A 27,526-nucleotide genomic window follows, 5' to 3' on the forward strand; every position below is an offset into this window, starting at 1 on the left:
TCCCAATGTAAACAACTACAAAGGTAGTCCTGGATTTAAGACAGTTGTCTCTAAAGACCTGGTTAATATACCCTCGCTCACAGAGTTCTTACACATGGTGCTAACATTTCTGGAGTCATTAATAGATGCAAGCTGCTCATTTTGGGGTTGATACCCTGGAATCTCATCATAGAGGGGTGCTGAGCTCCCCCAGCCACATCCAGGCAGCGTAACAGAGAAAGCACCCCAGGACTTGAAATACCCAGTTCTGCATCATCGAAAATTGAGTACTGCAAATTAGTGCATTTTCGTGAACTTTGTTTGTGACTCAGCACTTTCCTTGTAAAGTGGCAATAATGTCACCCTTCTCCTAAATTAATGCTAAACTGATGAATGCCATAGACAAGCCTGAGAGGAAATTAGTCATTGCCTCCAGAGCAGTGTTTGAGTAGTTTTCTGGAAATAAAATATCAAGCAGGTGCTCTTTAAAGGAGATCTGTACTTTGCGCACGTGGACACTTTGGAAAAAAACGACATGCGAATATTTAGCTTAAAGATTGTATAACCATGTATATCCCCAAAGGAATCAAATTTAAATTGTTCAGGTAAATTTAATTTGACATTTCCAGGCTATGTGTTACACAAAGATTGCATGTATAATATCTTTATGCTCCATGGTCTCCCTGAATCCCAGATTTTAGTGTCATAGCATCAGAAAGGACAGTCTCCTGGTGATATTATATTGCTCCAGGGCCAACTACCCATCTTCATGGTCCTGCTGCCTCCTCCTCCTTCTCGGACCAAGCTGCCAGCTGGAGTACGCTTTTGGGAGAGTTTTGTATTAAAACTAATCAAAGGGACACCCTCGACTCTAGCCATTTTCAATGCTACGAGCGGCACTAGGATCATTCACTAGGTTTGTAGTTTTTTCCCTCCTTCCACAATCTCAGCTTCAAAGATTCAGTTCATCTCTATCTCGGACCAAAGGGTTGCATTAATGCTGGCTTGCTCCTTGTGCCTAGGGCCAGCCCAGCCACAAGTCTTTCTTTCTAGCTGAGCCCGAAGGCTGTGGTTTGAGCGTGGCCAACGTAGGAAACATCAGATAGATTTGCTGCTCTTCCCACCACCCTTTACCTTCCTTTCCTCTGCATTTCTGCACCGTGCTGTGGCCGGATGTGCTCTGCTTGTCACCTGGAGGCTGGGGAAGGACTTTACGGCAGTCGTTAAGTGCTCCACAACTTCAAATGGCCTGCCATGAACAGTTGTTATCAGCGCTAATTAATCTACAGAGGTATTAATTGCAAGAAGAAATGCTTACTGGGAAAGCATCCCTGTTTCCTACCCTTTTCAGGAGCAGCTTCTTCAGGTCCTTATGCAGGACCTGTGAATAGCCACCAGGAATGGGCAGATGGAGAAATGAGTTAAGTAGCTCCTCTGCAAGCTGATAAATAGCCCTGAAATAACATACATATGTATAAACATACATATTTAAGAGCCCTATGGTGAGATGTGCAGCTTTTGTCAAGTCCTTTCACTCCTCCAACAAGTCCAGGATCCCAGTGTTTAAGGTCTGTGTCGCTGAGACATTCCTGACATCACCACATCCATGTTTGTCCTCTCTGAAATGGAAACCTGGCTATTTCTTGCTGTCTGGGGTGGCATCCCATAGTCAGTCTGGTTTTCTCCCTCTCCTACATGATTTTTGAGCACTCCCTGTCCCATATACACTCTACTGATCCAGCATAGCTAGCTGGATCCTGACCTGGAGTCCTACCCTTGGCTGAAAGGTGAAAACAATCATGCGAAACCTCTTTAGGGTGATCAGGACTATGATTCAAGTTCATATTTTAAAGCTGAACTTATGGAGTTAAAATGCTGGCCATTAACCAAGGAGAACTCAGGAAACTAGATATTTTTGGTAATTACAATATACTGGAAAAAGACATGCAGATTCCCTTGTAGAGATTTGTTCCTACCGCACAAGCAAAGTAGCTTTGTTGCCATTTTATTTATAATTTCAACAGATATAACCTATTAATTATTTGTAGCATGTTCAAGGGTAAACACACACTCCAGGGAGGAAGCGAAGGCTTCTTAAAGTTCAGCTCTTTCTGGCTCCCTTCTCCTGTACACAAATGTCCTGGGAGCACCACGGGAAGGGCCACAGTGCACACAAGAATTTGTGTTTGTTTGCACTTTTATCACCAGTTTATAGGTAAAGGTACTTTTTCAGTCCGTAGTCCAATATTCCATGCTCAAAGTAAGAAAAGCAGGAGCGTGTTTCTACCTTGGCAGCATCATCTCCGCGTGGGTCTCTTGACTTTGCTAGCAATCAGCAGGGACAAATCTATGGGCAGAATTCCTCCTTGTTCTTGTCTCCAAACCCACAAAACTCTTGAATTAATTTTATTTTTAATTTAATAAAGTAAAATTAATGCTTCAAGTAGGAAACATTTGAGGACAAGTTTCAGCTCAGAGTACTTTATTATGGCTGAGTTTTAATCCTCGGTGCATAAGAAGGATTATGCTGAGAACACTGACATCACCTTAAATATAGCAGCATGAATATGCCACTGTAATAAATCTTTTCAGCTTTTAATTTCAATTCAAGAAAAATGTTGGTTGAAAATATCTTCTTTCCCAGTAACCTTCCCCTGTCTCAAATGTGCCCACGGTCCCAGGCACCGTCTGACACAGCCTTGTCAGTCAGGAGGGTGAAGAGGTCCTATCTCCACCCCACACCTCAAAAAAATCTTTTGCAGATCCAGATAGAGCAGCAAAATGCTGATTTTACCTGTTGCAATTGCCATCTGGGGAGAAGGGGTGATAAAGCATCTCGTTAAGCCCTAACAAAAAAAAAGTTTGACCAGTAAAATCTGAGCTCACACTGGGAAAATTTCCCCCTTACAACTTTTTTGGGGGAGACATCGCAAAGGTGGAGGTGGCCTCAGCGCATCGCTCCCAGGCTGTGCTCAGCAGGAGTTTGGTCCTCAGCTCAGGAGGGGGATGGGACCCAGCGAAGTATCCAGGAAGGGGAAATTTGATTTATAAGTGAAGCATCAGCAGATGTCTTAAAAGGTCTCCTGAGAGTTTGTAATACTCTGGAAGAGCCGAGAGCAATAAAATGGAATAAAATCGATTATAGAACCAAGTTTCTATCCTGACTGCCACACCTAGAGGGAAACGAGCACTGCTTCTCGCAGGCAGAAGGGACTCTGCAGCCGGGGTCTGAAAGCTTTCCTTCCCCAAAGGTGAAAGTTGGGAATGGTCCAGCTCAAGTTGAGGTCTGATGACCTTCACCAAGAGGGCCCATGCTTCCCAGGGTATAAGAAACCTCCTCCCAACCGTTCCAGTATCGCTTGGCACTTTTGTGGTTACCCAGGGAGTTTAATTGTCTGTTTTAAGATATTGTGGGACTGCAGATATGTTCGTAGGTTTGCATGGTGACTAGAGTGAAGATAATATCTAGGTTTCTTGCAGAAATGTCAGATGTTGAGAAATTTATCTATAAATAACACAGTTTTGTGCTCACAGGATATTTGCTGGTTGTTTTTTATGAATCAGCATTATAGCTGTTGTAAATGGAGTGCTGTGGTGCCAGTTACTACGGTACATAGATATCACCAGTTTTGGCCTGCAAGTGATGTGCTAGTAGTATTCTCTCTGGCAAGAGACATGAAATGTTACAGCACTCATTTTGCTAGCAAAAAAACCATCCCAGCTATGATATCATCCATCTTTTCCTTCATACGGAGTATTATCACCAAGTGTCGATGGGAGCACCCGAAGCTTTAAGGCTGGCCTGATAACCCACCTACCACCCAAGGTATGTGCAAGACAAACATGTGGAACAGCACCACTGATCGTTACTTCAACAGCCAGTGTTAATGGTACGGTTTCATGGAAAAGCGCAATTCACAGCATTTGTGGGTGAACATATGCAAATCAGCATATAAATCAGGCTGATGAAGCTGCAGCAGCCACCACAAACCAAAAATAAGTGTCTCTTTTCCCTTTAGGCTAACACTAGCACTAGCTGAAGTAACAGCTGCATGAGCCTTATGAGACCCAAGAAGGCCATTAGAGTCTCTATCTGTGGTTTCGAGCATAGTGGACTGAATGCAAAACCCTCTTTGCAAATTTGTGGTCCTGCTCATTTTTTTTTGTTAGTTTGATCAGCATTGTGCTGTTGCATATGTTTTCCCAAAAGGATCTGCACAGGGCTGTCACCTACATGGTGGGGAAAAAATGACTTTTTGCGTTACAATTCCTACTTTGAAATGAACATTGCAGTCATTTAAAACAGGCTTAGTTTAAATCTTTGGTTCAGCCTGAGCTGTCTCCTTTAAGGCTGTCAAACTGAAAGGAATTAAAATGCAGAGAAAATTATTTAGAAAAGAAAATGCAACTTTGCAATTTAACTTTGCTACAGGGATAAAGTTTTAAGAAATGATCAGCAGTTTGGGTATCTTTCGTTTTGGGAGCCTGAGGTTGGACTCATTAAAAAGAAACAATTTTCAGAAAATATTGAACACCCAACTTTGGAAAACCTGTTCTCTGCAGGCAGCTGAAGATGTGCCCTAAACTCACTGGTCTGTTTGAAAGGCTCAACTTAGCCTTAAATAAAAATTTTAAAAAAAAGAATTTAAACCAGGTACAATGGAGTAACTGTGATACTCCACATGCAGGAAGGCAAAAAGATGCTTTGACAAAGGGAAGCACCAGTGTAAGGGCAGCAGTGATGCTCATGTCAGAAGGAGATGAGGTGGAAATAAACATGACTCTGGGCTAGTAACAGTAGACACAGAGTAGTGGGGGAACAAGAGGGAAAGGTGGCCAATCTTCATCAGTTATGTAGACAGAGACCATGAGGTCTCCAGGTTCTTAGGACTTGTTGCTGATTGTTCTGAAATACGGCAAATTTGAGGACCTCTCTTTGTATTTTTAAAGGAATCTGGCTGGTTGACTTCCTTTCAAGATGATCATTTTGATGATGGTGGGATTCTGCTGCTTTAAGAAAGATGAATTAGGGAATTTAAAGTCTTAGCTGTGCATCTTATCTTTTAATTTAAATTTAAATAAATAAATAGTCGGGAATAAAAACAGAGTGATTTGGTGTCACTTCCAGAGCTGAATAAAATGCTGAACCTAACTAAACCCCACCGATGGTGAAAAATAAGCTAGGATTTTAAAATTAATCCCATTATTGTGCTCTAAAACATTATTAATATGTGTAGAGGTTTGGGCAAATCCCGTTATTTTAATACTATCCTTTCGCCTAAATATTTCATAGCCAGGTTTTATTTCTTTTATTAAACAGTCACTTTAGAGGAAAGATAAACTCCCTATTAGAGAAGTTCAGAAGCACACGACCTGCAGGGTCTAGCAATGAAGTTTTTTAACAGGATCTGTAGGAATTAGCAGCCGTAGCAAAGGAGTGAAGAAGAATTACTGTGCGTGAGTGGTCCTTCAAGCTGGGCACTGCTGCATCACCCCATGTCTGTGTGGGCCCCAGCACATGGCTACCCATTACTGCAGTATGATAATATTGCATTCGCAAGATGATAATATCATGCTGATCAATTCAGAACCACAGAAGACCATATTCTGTAATCCCTATGCGCGCAGAATAATAACCACACTTTGCAAGTAGTCCCATTCATTCCAGTGGGACTCTCTTGTAATCAATATATTTGTTTCCAAATTATAGTGTTATTGGTCCAACTTGATCTTTATTCCCGTTAACCAATTGCATGTGCAGAAGGCCTGGAAATGATGCCACAGCGAGGGCTGCTCTCGTCCCACTCCCATTGTTCAAGGACTCCAGTCCTCGGAGTTATTGTTCAAGCTGCCAGTTATCTCCGAGTGTTCCCAGCAGATGTTGGGGGGAGGGGGCAATTTTTTTATTTTTTTTTAAGAAGTTTGCCTCTTTAAAGACCAGCCCCGACGAGAGATTAATTCTGTTTGCTCTCCCCTTCACTGTGTTTTGTCTCTTTAAGTCAGAAAATATTTAGAGAGGAAAATGTGTTTTCTTGCTGTTCAAAATAATAATAATTTGCCAGTGGGAATTTATTACTGACTTCAAAGGGAGCCCTAAATTTGCTGATGGTAAATAAGGGGCAATCCTGCTTTCACTACAGTCAGTGTAGCTATTCTTGCAGGATTTTGTGGGCGCTGATTTGAATGCAGAGCTGTCCACAACATGGTATTTCCATTCTGTGAGCATCCTCCAAAGTTCAGCATTTATTTTTGTTTGTGGTGAAACAAAAAAAAAAAAAAGAATTTTGGGGCGGTTTCTGAAGACATAGGATTTTATCAAAATATTAGTTTTCAAATCAAAACCTAGCTATCGTAAGAAGGTTTCTTAGATTTAGGACTGTTGGATTATCTTAATAAATAGAAGAGTCTTCTGGGCCATAACCTGATCTCTGGGTTGGTGGCCCTAGTCATAAATGTTGCAAGGTTGAAGCTCCTTCTCAAGAAGAGCTTTTCACTCTACATCTTCTGCTTGATGATCCACTCAACCCCAAATCGAGTGATGCAGCATGACAGCTCTCTCTTTTCTGCTCTATCTTATGTGCACATGAGAAATAAACAGGGAAGCCCACAAGAAAGCTGGCTGATATGGATTTGCCTCCATGGAACATTTTTGCCTTAATGATCCATCCTGTTTTGGTGACATTTCACAAAGAAGATGTAGTCCCAGCAAGTTCTGCTTCAGTGAAGGTGAAAGTGTAGAGCACCTCAATGAACGAAGCCTACGGGATCCACATGGAGAGCTCATCTCCTACGCCTCAAAGTTCACATCCCATCCAAGGGGACCTTCTTGGCATAGCTCCCTGCCTAGCCCTAACCTTATTGCTGAATATTTAGCCAGAAACAAAGCAAAACAAAAAATTAATCCATGCCATGCCTTGATTAGGGATTAGAAATGTTAACCGGCCAGTGCCTTTTTCTGCAGGGGTATGCAGCCCCTATACCTTTAATTAGAGTAGCCTGTGGTACTTGCCATAAAGCTGATAAGTAATAAATAGCTGCCTTTGTCACATGCAAGTTCAGCATTGTGAAACGGCACACGGACGGCTTTAAAAAGCCTTTGATTAAACCCAGCACTACAGTAAATCTACAAACACAGAGGAAAGAAAAGAAGCTATTTAGTCTGTGCCAGTTCCCGGCATTAAGTATGCAAATTTCTCGGTGTCTTCAGCTCCCAAGAACAGCAGGCACTGAATGCAGCAGCAGCAGCAAGCGGCACGACATCATTCATTTCAATCATTAAAACAAAAGCGGGATAAATCGCTACCTAATTTGTAAAATATGCTTATCATATAGGCTCTTTGGTCTTTAAGAAAAGCACCAGCTGAATGAGAATCACTGAATTATTTTGGAAAAAAAAATGCTTGAATCAATTCTGGTTTTCCCCCTTCTCCCAATGATTGTTCTTTTCTTTCTTTTTCCTTTCTTTTTCCTTTCTTTTCCTTTCTTTTCCTTTCTTTCTCCTTTCTTTCCCTTCCCTTCCCTTCCCTTCCCTTCCGCTTTGCCTTTTTTCCTTTTCCCTTTCCCTTCCCCTTCCCAGTTTCAGGTGAAACCTATCTGTAGCCTTCCCTCAAGCTCACACCCCAAGCCACAGGAATACCAGAGTCTTTTTTCCAAACATGCACAACTCAACATTCCCAGGTCTTTCTTCTCTCTCTGTCTTTCAAAAAAAAGAAGGGTAACACCAACCAAAGCCCAGCCAGGAGCTCCCTGCTGAGCATCACCCATCACCCCACTTCCACCGTGCCGGCCAGCAGCCCCCGCTGCCATCCTTGTGCAGTTGATCAGCAATCTCCATTCCTCCCTGCATGGCAAAATATATATCTAAATAGCCTGATCTTGCAACCCACTGGGAGCTGCCTGCCAAGGGAGCCCAGCTGGGTGGTGTTCATCACCCCTGCACAGAGAGACGAGGCACCATCACTCTTTTTACAAACAGAGGCAGTGAGGGTTATTGCTACACAGGGAGCATCATCACTGGATCCCTGAACAGGTTAAATTCTACCCCATCTGAATGCATGGTGGCCTGCAGCTAACTTATTTTCCCAGTTAGACTGTTCTTTTCACATGAACCAATTCACCAGCTTCTCTTCAGCTCGTGGCTACTTGGGGTGCAGAGGACGCGAACGCTCTCGCTGAGGCTGTCCCTATAACATGTCGTTGCCTACGTGGTCCCTCTGCCTCCGCTTCACGATGTGTGTGCGACGAGAAGCCGGGCCAACAACCCTGCTCTTCTATGAAAAGTGTCCTTCGATGATTTACCAGCTGTTCAGCCATTCAGCTGTTAAAGGATAGTGCCTCTGGCAGTACAGCTCCCCACTGTTGTTATGCTGGGGCGTCAGCAGATGGAGCATATCACGGTTATTGAAGTTGGATACAGTGACTGTCAGAAGCCTTACATTGCCTGGCATATGCAAATAGATCCCAGGCATCTGGTTCTGTCTTGGGCTGGCCACATTAAGAAATATTAAAAGAAACATATTGGTTAGGGAGACCCACTGGCTGTAGCTTGGATGTTACCGTGCAATAGTTCCCATCCAGTTCGTGATGTGGTTGATAAGCCAGGGAAGGAGGAGTTTTCAAAAGTAGTAGGTGTATGACTGGCCATGCAAAATGCACACCCGATGGCAGGCCTGGGTGTTGCTGGGACTGGATGGGTGCGATAGCACAGCTACGGCTGGGTGCAGCACCCACAAGCTGCCACACTGCCTGGGGGTTGTTATCAGAACAGGGGTTTGAATGAGATACTTGAGGCACCTCCGGTGTTTGTGCCACCTTTTACTTCACTTTGGTATCGATTTAGTTCGTCGTTGGCAGAACACTCAAGAAAGGGGAATTAAATGTTAGCCTATCTCCAGTGTTCTTCACCCACCCAGTCACCAGGTGAACAAGCCAAGTGCATGAAAAATCCAGCCCAAATTGGCATAGTTTGCTTCTGAGAGTAAACTCCACACCTCTGTACATGGAGCTCATAGTCCTGCCACAATTTCTACCAATTTCATATGATCTTCTACATCCAGGCCTTATAACTCTCCAGTTGAGTCTGAGAAAAGATTTTCAGCCTCAGTGCCCGTAGGATGGTGACTCTTAACATTGCTGTGTTGAACAGCATTGGAGATGTTCTTGCATTAAACAGCATCATTGCAAACCGTCTACAAACCACAGCTTGTCGCTAGAGTGTTGCACTCAGATATATGATAAGGGACCACTGAGATCAAATATTGTGATGGACAGGTATCCCTGGTGTCAGTACCCCAGAGCTATCCCATGACTTGGCAGATGCAGCAGAGTATACTCTCACTCTTCTTCCATTGGGGCAAGTTGAGAAAATGATGTTTTCTATCCATCCCCAGCAAAGCCTGGCATTACAGAACAGCTAGCCAGAGAGTTTTCTTTGCTTCTCCTCTGGAGATGAAACATGTTCTCCTCTCCTCCCGCCTGCTCTGCTTTGTCCTGGCTCTGCGGAGGGTGTGAGTGGAACCAGAGTGTCCCGGCGTGCGGTGCAGTGAAGGGATGTCTCGGGCTCTGGTGTGGCACATCAAATCTCCTCTCCTTGGCCCGGCAGTCTCCTGGCACTTTTTACCGTGCAAATGCCTCTCCTAGCTCCTGCCTGCTCCTGTGCTTCATCCTTGCCTCCTTTTGCAACATCAGAGGAACATAAAATTGGGGAGGGGAGAGAATGGACATCCTGAATATCGTGCCTTCTAATTAGGCTGGTGGTAATCAAACAGCTTTTCAGGAGCGCACCGTGTTAGGCTTGCTGGGACGGGGCTTTCCAGCCACGTGGGTTATTTCTAGGGGAAAAGCAAGCTCCATCCTCATGGAAGCACCTGTGATCTCCTGGGGTCACAGAACAGCTTTAACTGATCCAGAAAGGCCTGGAGAAAGAAGTTGAAATCCAGATTCTTTCTCTGTCTTTGGTTACGGTGTCCTTACCGTAAAGGGACTTGTAGAAACTTCAGCAGCACAAGCTGTTCCTGCTATGTTGTTGTATAAATATGTTTTATGTATAAATATGCATTTGAATCCATGTTTGGACTCAAACCTGTCTGTTCATCCAGCTGTCGAGTAACCTCTGCAAACAGCAGGGTCCTTCGTGACAGATTGAAACCAAGAAAACCACTGCCTGTTCTGCAAAACATATTTAATTTGTTAAAGAGATGGGAACTTTGTTGAATTAATAAGACGTGCTAGAGAAGGGAGCCACTCTCTGAAGAGCTGAATCCTGGTTACAAGTGCAGTTTGCAGCTTGCTGGTAATCCTGCAATTAAAGCTACAGTACCAGTGTATCACAAAAATGGGATTTGCATAATTTGAAATTTGAGGAAAATCTCTAAATACTTTAATTTTGATAGAAACTGTTTCCACTGCTGACATGTGTCTACACCTATAATTTCAGTTGATAAATTGCTGTAATTTCTCCTCCATTTCATGTTCTTTCTAACATTAATTGTCAGTTGTAGAGTAAAACAGTAGAAAGAGAGAGAGAGGGAGAGAATAATGTCATTGTGCTTTTGTGGTGTGAATAGCCTTCTGAGGAATGATTATCTTCCACACAGATGCAAATAAAAAAAAGAGAGAGAGAGAGACCTCTTGGCTTGCAGAAAACTACTGCAATGGGCATCAATGTCCCACTGTGAGATAGGGAAGCAAGGGGTTAAAGCTACAGAAAGGTAACTGGGAGTGAATGTGGCCATTTCCCAGGCTGCTGGAAGGAAAGATGGACTTTCCACTGGGGTGTGGAGCTGTGGAGGATGCCTGGTGATGCACAGCCGGGCAGGAGGAGGCCTGAGCTGCGAGGTCCCAGGGGCTGAATCCTCTGGTCCTGTTGTCTCCTGCCCCAAGCAAGACCCTCACAGAGCCATCAGCAGTGACGGACTCACCTGGTTGGGTTTCCCCAGCCAGGTGGTGAGAAGGAGGTTGCCCAAATCGAGGGGGATAAAGGCAAGCGGAGAGTCCCTGCACAGTGCAGCCTTGCAGTGCCTCCTCCACCCTGGGTCTGCTCCCCACCCCACCTCCCCAAACGCCACTTTTCAAGCTACTTTTAAATAAAATACCCTTTCAAACAGAGGGCTAGTAGTACTAAATTATTCTATTAATTTATTATTCATGATGAAAAATTATTCTAATAAACGGTGAAAAATTATTCTAATAACATTCTATCCTATTAATATTCTGCAGCCGAGCAGTTAAACTCACTTCCTGTGACTGCTCCCCTCCTTAGCGCTGATCTATTTCTTACAGAGTTTATTGAAATTAAAATCTGCTTCTTTGGAAATGTGCTGCATTTAACAAAACCAGTGGGGGGAGATGAGCTGTGAGCGAGGAGAGAACCAGGCACTGATTTTTCCCTGCTGCTGATAGAGCCAAGGGGTTGCATGGTGCGGTGCGAGCAGAGCGAATCCATACAGCAGCAGGCAGGAGACAGTCCAGCCTGGGTCATTTGGGTGCTATCACCCTGTAGACCATCAACTTTTAGCACCTGGTATTGCTAATCCAGCATCTCCCCACATTTCCCAGTGCAGGGAGATGGCTCTTTGCTTGTTCCTTTCCCTTGGCCAGTGTCCTGCAAGCTCCACTCCTGCACCTACCTCGAAACCCTGAGCTTGCATCTTTTCTCACGCCTGTTTCTCACTGTGCAGAAACCTCCCTAAAGCCAAAGGAGCTGCACCACCGTAGCCTGGACATCAACCTCCACAGGAACGAGTGGAGCTTGTAGCCAAATCAAGGATGAGGCTGGGGACCCTGCTGTCACCCAGACCTCGGGGCCAGTCCCGGCAGCATCTTGCTGCCCCTCCTCCCCGCAGCCTCCCCATGCACTGGCACCACACGCTTGCCAGGCTTGGTGCCAGAGATATTTTCCTAATGGTTCCTCTGCCTGCTTTGCTTGCCACTTTCCTCGCCTGCCAGCTGGCTGGTGTGGTCCTGCGTCATTGCAGGCAGCTGGGGAGGGGTTTCATGGGTATGCGGGGCTTGGGAGCCCTGCGTACAGGTGGCAGAGCACCCTCGGCACCCACCGCAAGGTCCCTCGGGAGCCCACTGCTCTCCAGCAGGACCCAGAGCACTTTCTGGGTCCCCACTCAGGGCAAAGGGATGTGGGAGGCTGTGACAGGGGAATTCCTGGTCCCCAGAGCTTGCACAGCCGTCAGAGATGCATCGAGGAAGCATTCTACAGAGACGTTGCAGAGAGGTGTCTCAAGGGCGGTAGATAACTCGGGGTTTCTCTTGCAGCCGGGTGCACTGTTTGAATTATTTTGGAGAGTGGGCAGCAGATGAGCAGGTACCTCTGGGCACCTCTGAACCTGCCTGACCAGCCACTGAAGTGCCGTATCATCTGGCTTTGCTCTCCCAGTCATCCCTACGACTTAGAGGAAACAAATCTCTAACTTTGCAAAGGAGCAGCACATCCATGTCTGTGGGTCTGTTGGCCGTAGGTGTTGCTTTCCCCAAAGCTTCTCTGATCATCCTTGATTCTGTCTGCACAATATCTACTCCATGCCGGAGCCAGATCCTCTTCTGACCTGTTCTTTTTCCCATCTTTTTTCTGATTGTCTCTACAAACCTAATAATTCCTTGCACAAATATATCAACTTTTACCTGCCCCTCCCCAATTGGCACAGGTAGTTATGCCAATTGCACGGTAAATTAGATGCACAAGTGTGTGTTAAATGTTCCTGTGACTCTAAGTCCTAATATAAAAGCTAACCTCCAGGTGACATTATTACAGCTTTAACAAGTAGAGTACCTTAGTAAAAGGACTTCATCTCAAAGGACTTTCACTGAAGCCATCTTCTTCTTTGTGTGTTCCTCCCTCGCAGCGTGGGTAATTAAAGGACCAGCCACAGCTCAGAAGATTCCTTAGCTTTTGTGTTTGAGGATATCTTTCACTCTGTTTCTTCCCTCTTCTCTGATGGCATATTAGATCAAGCCATTAAGCAACATCCTCTGTTTCTCCTGAGAATATTCATCAATAATAATGAATAGTACCCGCTCCAGGGCTGCCCCCTCCTTGCCCAGGAATACAGCTGGTACATGATACAATGCTGTTGGAATAACTCTGGCATTTGTTTTTATTTCTGAGATGCATTTAACGTGTAATTTTTTTTCTCTCCGGGACTGTGGAGGCCCCACTTTGTTCTGGGTTTGGAAGCAGACAGTCGGCTGAAGCTGAGATTTTATCTGATCCAGTGGGGAAAAGGGTTTACATCAAAGTAATGCACAAGTGGAAACTCCTTAATACCAATTGACTGCACTGCTGTACAACTGCCTTACCCTAGTTACACATGGACTCAGCTGTATCGATGCATTTCTCTTTTTGCCCCAGTACAATATACTTACTTAGCGGGCTTGCATGACAGCAGAACAAAACCAAAATATTTTAAACAGTTTCTTGATATTGGGTTATTTGCCTGAAACCCAGATGGCAATCTGAGCACCACGCACTGCTCAGCCTGTAAAGGGGCTTCTCTGAGTAACTGTCCTGCTCCTGTTCAACAGATGATGGATGAAACCTCGAAATAATAATTCAGTGAGTAAAATAAAGGTTTGGATTCAGGAGATGTGGACAGTGCTCCAGAATTCAGAACAGGAGCACATGTCTAGAGCCTCTTTGAGCACCAGAGAAGCTTGTGCTTGTCTAACTGTGCACACCAATCTTCTTTGCCCTGGTGATTTTCTAGATTCAGTCAGACTATGAGCAATGTAAAACTTGCTTTGCACCCTTCCAGCTTGCCTGTTGCATAAGGGATTTTCAGGGAAGTAACTGTATCAATTAAACAAAGGAAAATTATTGTAGACAGTACCTTAAGCTCCATTTGTCTCATACCGCTTATTTCTTCCTTCTCCGAGAAGTTAATCAAGAGGTTTAATTCATTCATGTTGGTAAAGGTTTCCGGCCGACCTAGAACACGTGCAACCACCCAGTCCTGCCCCACTCCATCACCGGGATGGTCCCCGTTACTCATGGACTTGAAGGCATGAGGGGTGCAATCACCGCGTCAACCCCAGTAGAAACCTGCTTGTGCACGTAACTAAGAAACTCTTATTCGTGAGCTCCTGCGTTCATCCCGGTCCCTGTTTGCCCATGGTTTTGTATGAGCTGCTGCTTTGCAACCGTCCGTGCTTGTTGCAAACAAGTGACTCCACCGCTCCCAGCCTTGTTCGCTAACTGGGATCAGGCACTTCGGGCTCTCTGGGGTTTTGTTAGGTTGTTCTTTTGGCATTATTTTTTTTCAAGTGCGATTTTAACTTTGGCAAGGTGAACACTTGTCGCCGAGACGATTATCGCAGCGGTGAAGGGCAGAAGGCCCCTTTGGTGCTGGAGACTCCCTCGCTGCTCTCGAGAGCCTTTGCACATCCCTCCTTGATGTACTGCTTTCATGCAGCACAGTGCCTCTTGATGTGGGGATGTTTATCTTCTCTCAGTTCTTACCCATTGGTGCGTCTCTCAGCAGAAGTGCTTTTACTCAGATTGTGAAACCCACTGTAGTCCTGTCTTTGTTAAGAAAATAAGCTACACCAGGAAAGCAGCAGCAGCAGCAAAAAAAAAAAAAAAAATTCCTCTGGCGTGTTATATCTTTTTCTCCCAAGGAATATCACACAACTTGGACAGCTACTGTAATGCTAATATATAAATCAAAACTCTGAGGAGCAAAATAGAAACATCTAACCATATTAAATAAGTTCTTTTGTGTGTTTGAAAGCTTACAAAAAATCTGGATATTAAATTGGTGTCCTGGCACTTGTGCAGTGTAACAGGCAGATTCAATTAAAAGAAGAAAATATGTCCATCCTGTAGTGTGGGCTAAGCAGCAATAAAAAAGCAAATCCATTTTTCAGGAGTTTCAAAGCCTGGTGCAGATTTCCAGAAGGCAGAAGCCAAAAATATATTTATTAAAAAAGACCCTAGGGGCTCAACACTGTCATTTTAACCAAACTACTGCACCTTCAATATGATGAACTGTCACGATATTTTGAGATATACTTTGAAAATAATCCATTTATGTGTATAGATATAACATGTTATATATGTATAAATAAGTGCATATGCTTATGTTGCATATATTCAATGTCGTTGATTATTTGGTAGAGGTGCAATGGTTTATTTGATAGACATGCAATCGTATACTGCAAAAACCCCACAGATCAAGCTAAGCTATAGTCATTCGTGTTTGCAGATACCCAGTGTAACAGTAGCGTGTGGTTTTCTATATAGCATTAAATTAGAGAACTGTATATGTATATATATACACATAAATACATGTGAGTGTGTGTATATAGTGTGTGTATATATATGTCTATATGTATATGTATGTATGCACGCACATACATTTAGATACATGTGTGGATGGATTATTTGCAGAATATTCCAGATGTAACTATACCAAAACTCCTGCTTTGGGGTTCTTAGTTTTGTCGTCGTCATTTCTGTAAGTGAAAGCTGCATACGGTGCTGCTCAATGTGCAAGACTGACATCAGAGTTTATTTAGCCAGTCCAGTGCAGAACCAGGAACGGCAGATCAAACTTCCTTACTTTCCTCCAGTCACACACAGCAACCTTTAGAAATCAAAGGGTGGCGGTGTCCCCACCTCGTTTTTACTTTTTAATACTATTCCAGCAAGAAATTGTCAGCAGCCAAAGCACAGTTGTGGCCTCATTGAAATCAACTGCAAAACTCCTGGGTGAATAGAAGAAGGGTTTCCGCCAAAAAAATTATTTTAAGGGATTCATTTGAGCTTTTGGTCACTAGTTAGTTGAATCAAATCTAGAAATCAGGAATAGCAAATCCTGCTGCCAGCCATGGACTCAACCTGCTTCTGGTTAATCCCTAACAACTTCTTCTGCACGCTCATCTTTCCGTTGCGACAACAGGGAGGCTCTGCCATCCAGCCAGCTTCTAACACTTGCATGAGGGATTTTTAGTGTCTCTTTTCTCTCCCCCTTTGTTTTTTGTCACCGTTGTTGCTAGAAACAGGTGATCATAATATGTTTCACTGTGTTCAGGCAGCAAACTGAGAAAAAATAATTTTCTCTTGTTACACTGAGCCACAGATTTATTTCCCTGAAGAAACCCAAGTGTGACTGCAAAGATAACAAAAAAAAGAGGGGTAAGCAGCACGGTGGTGATGATTAAGGTGCCCTTCCAAGAAATAAATAAATAACCCCAACCTCCTGGCACCTTTGCATAGGTCTGCATTGCACCCTCTGTCAACACTGGCTCTTTGCATAATCAAGACAGGAAAGAGCTCAGCGGAGTGAGGACCTCCCATTTCAGACCCTCAGTGCTAGAGACAATATATACCCAGCTGGCAGGATGGATGTGTTTTTTATTTAAAACACAGACAAACATGCACACAGAGGGAAAGAAACCCTGCAAAGCCAAATTTGCTTCTAAATCTATTTACGTTTTGCGAGACTCAAGATCACCTTGAACCATCTTTGCTGTTTCCTTTCCTTTTTCCTTTGAAGTTGCGAGTTCTACATAAGCCCTTCAGAAAAAAAAAAGAAAAAAAAACAAAAAAAAAACAAAGAAGGAAAGGGAAAAGAAGGAAGTATATAAAGAAGCTATTTGTGATATGTATTTTTTAATACTGACATTTTAAAAGGTTGAAATGTTATGGCGTCTTTTGCAAAGTTATGCCATTTAAACAAGATAACATGGCATTTTACCATTAAAGAAAAGACCCTCTTTTTTACTTGTACCTTTGAACAGTTTATCATTTTGCAATAATATCCTTCAGCTATGTAGCTCTCTGTTCTTTTTCAAATAGAGGACAACATCTCTTCTAATTGTGCTTATGATACCAACTAGCATTGGGGTTTTCTGCTTTTATTAATAAACAGCCTTTCTAAGAGCACCATGGCTACCCTAAATATTTTTTCTCCTTTATGGGATTCAGAAGAAATCGTAATTAATTCCTCTTTCAGTGAAAAAGCAAAGCTATTTTTAAATTGCATGCCTGATAGAATTAACAAAGTGTTAGACAATTAACAGTCTTTCTTTTTATTTTTATGTTCTTTAAAATGCAGATTCAGTTTAATACTGTTTTTCCCTTCATCCTTTTCATGTGTCCTAATTGTTAGCTAAGTAGTGTCAGGACTGCGTGTTATCGGCCAAGGCAGGTGTCAGGTTTAATATTATTAAAGATGCAATTACTCCTTTCTCAAGCGCAGCTTGTCAGTTTAGCTCATCAATGTATATATCAATACATTTTTAAATTAAAAAAAAAATCTCTGTTTCCCATCCATAATTATCTCCTTGGTATCTTGCCCCTTGTTTTGGAAATGTCGCTCTAACCTTAGTGCACAGGAGTCCTGGGAAATATAATGAAGTCTGACAGTCCGAAGGAGCTGCACAGCCAAATTCTCCAACTTAGAATCATAGAATCATTTAGGTTGGAAAAGACCCTTAAGATCATCCCAGAACCCAGCCTGCGAGACTCCGAGGATGCTCTCTTCTGTGTCATCTCCTGAGGCTGCCGCTTTGAACGAGGGCACCTGGGAAAGCTTGGGGAGAAAAACAGTAACTGAGCAGCTGACTGATCTCTTGCCATTGCACCTGCATCACGTAAGGGTGCTAGGAAAGTTGTAAGGGAAAATGTTGGATTATGGTGTCAACACCCATAAAAGAGACAAGAATGAAGGGCTGGGAGTTCACGTGCTGCCGAGCAGAGCTCCGAGTGTCTGCTCTGGAAGCATCGCAGGGGAAACCCTCTGAGTTACGTGGAGCCAGGAGCTGAGTTCCTCCTCCTCTGTCCTTGGAAAGCCGGCGAGTTTGAAATGCCACCATCCCCGATTGCGACTTCTGGATTTGGGTTTTTCTCCAACCACCATTGCAACTGACTGTCCCAGAGAATGTGCTGGCTGGATGGTTTAGTCACTAAAAATAGGATTCAGCATTAATCAAAACTGTTCACTAAATATAGCTTGAATTCATAAATTATTTTAACTAGCAAAGGTGAAAACATTGAAATAGGTTTCTTTTAGAAATTTCCTTAATTATATACTTCCAAAATTTCAAACTCCTGTTTTCTTTTCAGCTCTGGCTAAATTTTATTTTAAAGGTTTAGGAATCAGACATTTCGCTTTGGGTTGAACAACATGCTCCGTTTGACCCAAAATGAAGTACAGATGCACACATCCCTGCAATTTGGCCACCACCCAAAAAATCAATTATTCTCAAAGCTTACACTGTGCCCCTTGAGGGAAATTGTTCTCTGACCATTCCTGGTCAGATGAACCATGTCCTGAATGGTATATAAGCCATGAACAGATAACAGTTTAACAGATCAAGTTATGGTTTATTCACACATCTTCCAGCATCAGCACACCAAAGGTATTTTCCCTCTGACAATTGCCTTTCCTATTAGTCTACAGCAAGTTCTTTTCGAGATGGGTGCCCAGAAAATCCACAGTCCATATTTATTACCCTCCCAGCCTGCATCTTGCAGACTGGTCATTTCAGCATGAAGATGATGCACATTGCCAAACCAGCTTCCATTTACTCTGGAACCTTGCAGATATTCCTTGCTGCGGGACCTAATCTGCAGCCAAAGAGCTTCCGAGCTGAGAGGTCTCCAGTTTAGAAAAATATATAAAATGCGATGGGCTGTTTTACTGAAATCTAAATGTTTGTGGGTAATATACTCTCCTTCACTGTTTTCTCTCAGAATGTCGTGATCAAAAAGCATTTTCAGCAAAGGAAACTTTGAAAATAATTGGCCAAATGTGTGAAAAAATAGCTAATGCCCCTCTCCCCCCCCAACTCCTCCTGCTTTCCATGGATGAAAACTAAAGCGCAAAAGCCTCCCCCGGCACGACGCTGCTTCAGCACGTGCCGTTCCCTCCAGCCCGGCAATGCCGCGACAAGTTTCAGTGCCACGGCTGGAAATCAGCTCATCCGTTTGGCCGTGTTGTGCATCAGCCAGCTGCTTTTGGGCTGGAAGCAGAGCAGGAAGAGCTGACGTTTGGGATCGTTACTCGGTTATTTCCAGGTATCCTTGATTAATGACAGTGGTTCCTTGCTCTGGTGGGTCACACGTGTCCTCGCGTGGGCTCTCCACGCTCCTGTGAGCATGCCGGTGGCTGCACGGGAGCCGGGTCACTCTCGGAGCGGCTGTGGGATCCTCCGGCTGCTGGCTCAGTGGTGCACGGCTGGAGACTGACAACTAATGGTTAGTTTGCAAATAGCTGCATAAAAGATCAGAGCATAACGTGCGAGGGGCAGGGAAAGGAGAAGGAAGGAAGGGGAATGACTGGTAGTACTTAAAGAAAATTGATTCCCGTTTACTTTTTATTTAGTTCGATATTAATTCTCTACAACAGGGCTCTTAATGCAGAATTTCATCCAGCTTTCATGCAGTGTCAGGATCTGGCGGGGTGGTAGAAACTGTGACTGTAATTAAGAGGGCCACATATTCGTCTCAAACTTAACTTTGCCAGGCTTAATTCTCTTCTCAACCCAGGACAGATCAGAAATAATTTCATTGCCATTAGTACATTTCCCAGGCGTATGAATCTGATGGAACAGCATGGGCCTTCAAGTCCTCCATCCCCTGTTAAAGAGAAGACATTACATGTGCCACGGCATTACTGAGAATAGGAAATATGAGATCACGAGATCAAAGTGATGGAGCTTTGTGTTTTAAGTTTTTGAGAGAGAGAGAAAGTAAAAAAGAGAGAGAGCGAGACCCTTTTAATGAGAGGCTTTCAAAGACAGGACAACTTGGGAAAACTTACCTTCGTGCAAGTAGAAACTCTGATCAGTTCTCATATTGTTATAGACAAGAAGGGAAGAAAAGGGAAGAGCAGGAGGTCTCCAAGGGGAGGTCTCCATTGCTCCTTGCATGCTGCCCGGGATGTGAGAGAATCTGTGTGCCCTCACAGGTTGGCCAGATCCTTCAAGCCTGTCACCTACAACCTCTTCCCCAGAGATGCTGCAGAAAAAGCTCCTAGATGTACCACGGCTCAGCCATCTCCCAGGAGGTCACATCTGACCACCTGCATCTGCAGGTGGCAGTGGGGAGAGGGTGGGGAGTCTCCAGTGGAAAAGCCTGTAAAGTGACATTTCGGGGAGAGTGTAGGTCATTTTGGGGAGATGGGGCAGGAGGAGCAAGAGGTCCTGTGTCCGTGAGCTGGTAACAGAGACTCTGTGTCCAGGGAGGGTAATGGAGAGGGTAGAAAAGGGGGGACCTGCTGCCTGGACACCCTCCAAGCTTCTGCACCCGAGGTTGAGAACAACAGCCCTGTGAGTGCTGCGAGGAGGAACGTGGAGGACGAGGCTCTGAGACAGCGAAAGCGTTCAATTCCACGACACCTACCTCGCTACACCCTTTCCTCACCTTTGCAATTCAGCCCTCGTGAATTTTAGCTCTGAAACTTGCTGTCACGAGGCAGTCGTGTTACTACTCTGCTATAAGACCCTTTGCGTTATATTGGCAATAGCATTTGATTGTTGCACTTTGATATAACTGAATAGGTAATCAGACCACTCTTTATTTTAGCCTGAGGATATGCCTTTGATTTGTAGAGGTTGGCCATTTCTTATCTGAGTTTGAAAATGGGTTTATTTAAATGTGTATTGATGTTTTTCATGTGGTCTAACTGTGCAGTTCAACGTGGTAATTCAACTCATAGCTATACCAGATTGTTATCTAATCTGATAAGATATGAACAGCACAAAGCCGAGATGATGAAACAATCAGGATTGTTGACTCACTGGGGTCCTGCTAAATCCAGTCTGCTTTCATACTTAATTATCCTGTCAAGTTCCTCGAATCTTAGCTCCTCCAGCACTGCGATGGCGAGAACGGTGGTAGTGACACCACTTGGTGAATACATAAGTTGATCAAAATAATTTCAGCAGATACAATGGCTATTTATGCCTCAACCGCAATATGAAAAGCTACTGATTCAAATACCCTAGACTGCAAAATTGGCCCTCTTAGCATTTCTAGGATCACCGAAGGCCGTTATTAAAGGCCTCTGGAAGTTAATGTTTTGCTAACATGAGCTGCCACCTGACTATCTCATACCAGAAGGGGAAAAAGAGCAAGTGAAAATTCAGCCTTCCTAATTTTCTTCCTAAGCTGGTCTTTTCTAGCTGCCTACACCAGGCACTTTACCTGAGCCTGAAAACTTTGCTGGAAATCTACAGCCCATTCCTCCTGATGCTGCTTACATCATATTTTATTCTTGTTATGACTGCCACTTTTATTAAAAGATAATTAAGCTGTATTAATTAGATCTAAAAGATAAATTTTAAAGGCTCCCCCCACCGCTTGCAAATAGCTTGTATTTTCAGTCTTTTTTCTTGATCATCTATGGGAATAATCACGAGAGTAAGTGTTGTATCACAAGAGGTGATGGCAGAGGTAATGGTGTCTATAGAGGTGAAAACAGGTATTTCAGGTATTCAAGAAAACAAGCATTAAGGATCAAGCAGAAGGAGTGGAAATATTTTAATGGTCTGAATTGAAATCATACTCCTGCAGGTTTTACAGGGGTCTTTGCTGTTAATTTGAGGTCAGCTTTTTGCTATCGGGCAGGATTTCGTTGTGGAGTAATTTGGGTATGAAGGAGACTCATTGATGGTGATGTTTTAAATGGTCAGAGAAGGAAAAAAGGGCCCATAAGTGTTCACAGAAATCCCAAAGATCAAAATATCACTGGGTCAAGCATCTTTTGCTGATTAACTCACTGGCAGGTTCCCCTGTGGATGTATCTGGAACAATCGTTAAGAGCTTTGTTATGGTATAGAGCAGCCAGTCAAGCATCCTTGTATTTAAAATTGACACTAAAAAATATCCAGATATTGAAAGATGCTGCTTTATCTAGCAGGTGTGTTTTAAAGGGAAAACCACTGCTTCAGTTAAAAGCATTATCAACTGTTGAGACTGAGTGATTTAGATCAAAGCTGTTAGTGTTCCCTTCGAGAGGCAGGACCAGGTAAAAATACCTGATTTTCAGAGCGCTGAGCACCTCGCCATGAAGATTGGTACTACCACGCTTCTCAGCATCTAGACCGTGGAAACTTCTGGCCACAAATGGTACGGAAGCCTTGATCCACTAGACTTTAATGTTGGTCCTCTTGAAAATTGTAGCTATTATGTTTAAATTAATCATGCTATTTTCTGTTGAAATTGCAGAGTGCTGTGTGAGAGCGCCTTGTCCAGCCCCGGTACACACGGGGTGACAGGACACCCTGCCCTGGTCTTTCAGAAAGGCTGTAATTAGCATGGAAAGGAAAGACCAACTGTTGTTTGAAAATGTTAATGCTAAAGGTCTCATTTAAGCCAGCGTCGCTCATATAACCCATGTCCCTCATATAAGATGATGAAAAAAAAAGGTTACTTTTCTGCACTGGCTTTTTCCTTCCCCGCTGTAGGGAACTGTGCCTTTCAGGGGCTCTCGGAGGTGGGTTAGAGCATACCCTCCCACTCAGCCTCCTCCCCGGCTCCATTCGTACCATTTCTCCAGCTTTCCCAGCCCATTTCCATGCAGCCGCAATGCCAGGAGCCTTTCCGAACCCTTGCTGCTGACCATCTCTCTTCCATCCCCTCCTCAGTCCCGCTTCGTCCTTCCACCAAGACACCCCACCAGTGAAGGATGCAGCTTAAAGCCAAGCCAATCTCATGGCAAAAATCAATGAGGATTGATCAATAGCTGCTCTGTAAAAAAATAAGACGATGGGAAACCTCCCTGCCTGGGCACATACTGAAGCTGTGTGCCACCCCTCCGCTTGAGTCTGGCACCGCTGATGGGATCCCAACCTTATATTTGTCATAAAGTTATAAACACGCATTCAACACCGCAGACAGACAGACAGCAGAGCAGACTGATGCCGCGGCTGCAGAAGAGTGTGTTTTCTCCATGCTGTCTCTGGGGATTACAGCCTAGGAAACCCAGTTACGTGCACGTGTATGACAAGGTTTCTGAACTGGATGAGAGAAGGTGTGTGAGAGGACAGGGTTAGAGACATGCTTTTTTCTGCTTGTCCATAGTCTTTGCCTTTGAAAGCTTGGGGTTGTTCAGTGTAGGACCCAGGTCCTTAAGTATATTTTGATGTAACAGAACTATGCGAGCTCATAACCCTTGAGCATCCATCCCTTACACCTTCCCAACCTGCAGATAGGTGCAGAGCATCAGACCTCGGGGGCCCCATTAGTGTCCTGGCTGACCAAACCTTGCTCATTTGGGAAAGCATTGAGTATTTCTTTTCCTTTTTGTAAACATAAGCCTTCTCCTCATTGGACTCATCTTCCACCCAAAGAGATCCTTTGTGTGGCTGCCGCCTCGCAAGGCTGCTGTCACGTTCCCCCCGTGCACGTGGACCTGGTGGTGACCCTCATTCCCAAGCACACCTGGGCTTGCTGATGAGGTTCAGAATGCCTTAAAATAGGTTAATTTGTAGGAAAGTGACAGAAATAAATTGCTGGCACTTTTGTGTGCTGATAAGTTTAACCTTTTTTTTTCCCCGAGCAGCTAAATTGCCAATCATCCAGAAACACACTGGAGTTCACCCATTACATAAAGGAAGCTGTTAGTCTCATTTAAAACAATATTGACCTTTTTCCCATCCTTTCCATTTTGACTAAATTACAGGGTACATTTTTTGAAATGTGGCTTTTGTCTGACTGTAACCAGGTGACCCTGATTTTTCCTCTTTTTTTTTTTCTCACTTACAGCTTTCAACCTTTCCTTTCTACTTCTAACGCAGTTCTTAGTTTAACCGGTGAGATTTTCCAATCCAGAGATATTAAAAAAAGAGTTTGCATGATACATATATTTTCCAGTTACAAAAATCTACACCTGGAAACTAAAGAAAGCTTAGCTGGTGCACACTGAAATACATGGTGTGGGAGTAGCAGGGGGCATTTTAAAAACGACTAAGAAGTGTCTCCATTCTTCCAAATTCAGATCAGTGAGTGTGTATGAGTTTTCAGTTTCATTCAAAATTAATTTCAGATGCAACATTAACAATAGATTATCTTCTGGGAGGTGAAATATTCCTGCTAGCAACAAATCGGTTTTTTCCTTGTTTTTATCTTTAAATCAGACTGTGAGTACATATGGCTCCATGTAAAACCAATATAACTCATTCTGAGAGATTTTTTTCCTGCACAGAAACATTCTTTAGTTCATCTGGGGCCTTGGGCTGAGCCTCCGATGTCAGCTTCTGAGGACATTAGAACACAAGAGTGAAGCTCGAGTTGTTTTTCCTGTACCCAAGCCCTCTGACAGCAGCGTGGCCTTACAGATATATTCTACTTATGTTTCCTTCGTTATTTCCTGAAGAAATACAAAGAGATGAAGTCTCCCTGCTCCGGCTTCCTTCCTTCCTTCCTTCCCAGTTAGTGCCTAGTGGCCACTTGGCATCAATAGTATTTCCATAGGCTGAGCTGAAGCCTCAGCTGGGGTAAATCCCAGTATCTCCATTGCAACAAATGGTGGAGGCTTAGTTCCATCAGCTGAGGATCTGAACCATCCTCCTGTACATTCATGAATGTGCTTATGGCATGTGTTTCTTGTATTAACTTTTCTGGATAAAAACTAAAAATATTCCCTTGTACGTTCTGCTAGCTCTTGGCTCATATAGAAATGTGTCTTCTAATGCCAAACTTAAATTAATACAAGCAATTTTTAATTCAGACATATGTTGGTTCTTTATATTATTTTTTCTGTCTCACTGAAGTGTGGTTTTTTTCCCCAGTCCATCCTATTTTAGTAGTTCCAGTGCTTTTTGCAGGTATCCTGAGATGTAGGAAGCTTTAGGAAGCTTTAGGATTCCCTGGCAAGGGAAGCATTCATAATTCCATTAAACTTAGAAAATACAGGCCTCTTCTGTGGGAGTGTTTATCCCACAGGTTCAATGCCACAATACTGAAAGCCCAAAGAGAACATGGTATCTTCCAGCTTTAACCGCGTCTCTTCACTATTTGATTAATCTGAATCAGTGACATTGAAAATGGCTTGAAATGTTTAATCGTCGTCTCTAGGAAAAAGATACTCAGAAGCTAAAGGCCCTTTCAAATCAAACTGCCAACAGAGAAAATCATTTCTTCAAATTGCTTACTGGTACAATGTTCAACCCATCTGTGAAAATATTTGGGTGGCATTGCTGGCATTTGATTGACTCTCCTGCCAACATCAAAATGTTAATAAGCTATGAAGGTACAAATTATTCCAACCACCCTATCTACATTTTGTGACCAGGCTTTGGGAGGAGAGTGAAACGATTGCACTTGATTGCAGGTGCAACTGTGTGGCTGCGAGGGCTACGTGGGCTGCAGGCAAACCAGTTCCCGGGTTAAGTAGTGTGTGCTCCTGCGGTGTGTCCGTGCCTCCGCTTCTCCTCCTCTTTCTCCTTCCTAGGAGAGGAGCAGCCCAAATCCTCCTCCTTCCTCCGTGGGGCAGAAGCATCACATTTTCCCTTTGGGCTGGCAGAGCTGCAAGGCTGCTGCCTTGCCAAAGGTTTCAGGGTTTGTGTTTAGTTCTAGGAATGCGGGTAGAGCGATTTCTTATCTTTTGGTTCTACTTTAGAGCATAGGATCCAAACATCCTTTTAGAAACGCACGATGCAATGATGTGCACACTGGATTTATACAGTGATAGGAATAAAATAATCCTGCCTGCTGTATGCAGCCTTTAGATTTTCTGGTTTTACTCAGCATTAGTATGTGCCTGCATGTAAAATTGCCCTGCACAATTATTCAATCTCATGACAACTATGCAGTTTGCAAAGCAAAAATAATCATGTGATTACCCTGTAATTAGCTGATAGTTACTAATCAATTACATCTGCAGAGTTTGCCTTCCATTGAGGAGGTGCGTTGTGGTGATTTACGGGGAAGGCACGGTGCCTGCCCCGAGCGGCTTACAGACAATCCCGCTTGGCTTTACTTAATGGCTGAGGAGTTGCTGTGGCTGGAGGAAGAAATACGGGACCAAACTCTTCATCAGAGCTGAACGGCAGGAGCCAGGCATCTCACGTACCAGCCACAGTGTTGGCAGGGTCTGGGTAGGACGTGCGTAATCTCGTTATGGGGGGATTAACGCTGAACAGGTTGGCTGCAAAAGTGTGTTTGAATGAGACCCGAGTGAAGAAAGCAAATGCATTCCTAAAACATTTGGATATTCCTGTTGTCACTTGTCTTCTGCAGCCTTAGCACAGCCAGGGCTGCTTCTTTCACTGGGGCGGTTTGACACCCCTGCAGTAAAAATAAGCACAAAGTAATGTGTATTCTACAGGAATTTCTTTACTTTGATATTCCTCCTTTCCTGAAGGGATGAGCATTACAGTCTACACATGGGCAAAAAGTAAATTTTAGTATGTACGTTGGCAGTGCGGGTTTGCTCTTCTGGCGTGCAGCTGGAAACAAGGCACTGGGCTTACCTGTCCCTTCCCCACTTATCAACAGTGTCCGAGTCTGGAATATTTGCAATTAGTGAAAAAACGGGATTAGCAAATACCTTTGCATAACAAATCTGGTAGAGTCCCTAATCTCTGAACATGCACTCACAAAACTCTCCCAGAACATGCTTGGCTCGAGCTTGAATGTTCATTCGGCACACAGAGGAAGGGATGATTTTGCAATATAAGGAGCAGTGCTGGGAAAACTGAAGGGAGAAGTGAAGCTACTGGCAGGTTTGAAGAACATTTTGATAAATATTTCTGCTGTGAAAGAAGGAAGGAAGACATGACAAGAATAGAGATGTGCCTGTGAGAAGTTAGGCAGGAGTTTAAAGGGAAGGCTGAAAAGCTTGAGCTTGATGCTGCAGGGAGAAGCTTATTTTTGAGAGACAGGGGGGGAAAGGGTGAAAATATGATGGAAGAGGGAGAGGGACAAACCCTGAGGTTACAAATCAGAAAGAGCCATGCTTGAGGGAGCAAGAGGGGGGAGGCTTGAGGACCTTGGGGCAGAAAAAATGTGTAGTCGGGTGCAAAAACTTGTCACCTGCCCAGCCAGTCATGAAGCCTGGCAGGACTGTGCCGTGGTCCTGCTGCTCTGATCCCGGGCGGCTGCTTCCAGTGAGGACCGCGGTCCGGCCGGGAAGAACCTCGCTGCCGGGGAGCGGGGCTGGCTGCGTGCACACCGGCCCCTTGCACCTGCATGGCGTTGGGGAAATTCATCGTCCTCACCTGTGCCTTTCTCCCTCATCCGAACCTCCTATTAAGAAAGATCCTGACAACACCATTAAAATGTCTTGCGTGGCTTGAAAATCCATTGTTCGCTAAAAGCTAATCAAAGCGCGGGTAAACACAATGGCCCCCTTTTCCCCCAGCCTGACGTTTCATTTACACAAGAGCTCAAGCCGTCGCACCGGCGTTCTGCCATGCAGCCGTCAAGCATTGATTGTGCTATTCAGCAGGATGGCTCAATAATTACAGCCCCCGATCTCCAAACCACACCAAAGAGCAGGCTTACCACTGCTAGCCTTTGTTACTAATTGTCCTTCAAGATACTTGAGATGAATTACCGTGGCTTACATTTTCCTGTTTTTCCTTTCTC

At 44.0% G+C, this 27,526-nt stretch overlaps 1 protein-coding gene across 2 annotated transcripts in view; it reads left to right on the forward strand.

Annotated features, from left to right (window-relative positions):
* LOC128141115 (uncharacterized) overlaps positions 1-27,526 on the forward strand; it is a 210,509-nt gene that overhangs the window by 134,163 nt on the left and 48,820 nt on the right. The gene's annotated exons all lie outside the window — the stretch shown is intronic.

This window comes from Harpia harpyja, chromosome 1, assembly GCF_026419915.1.
Source record: "Harpia harpyja isolate bHarHar1 chromosome 1, bHarHar1 primary haplotype, whole genome shotgun sequence".
NCBI lineage: Eukaryota > Metazoa > Chordata > Aves > Accipitriformes > Accipitridae > Harpia > Harpia harpyja.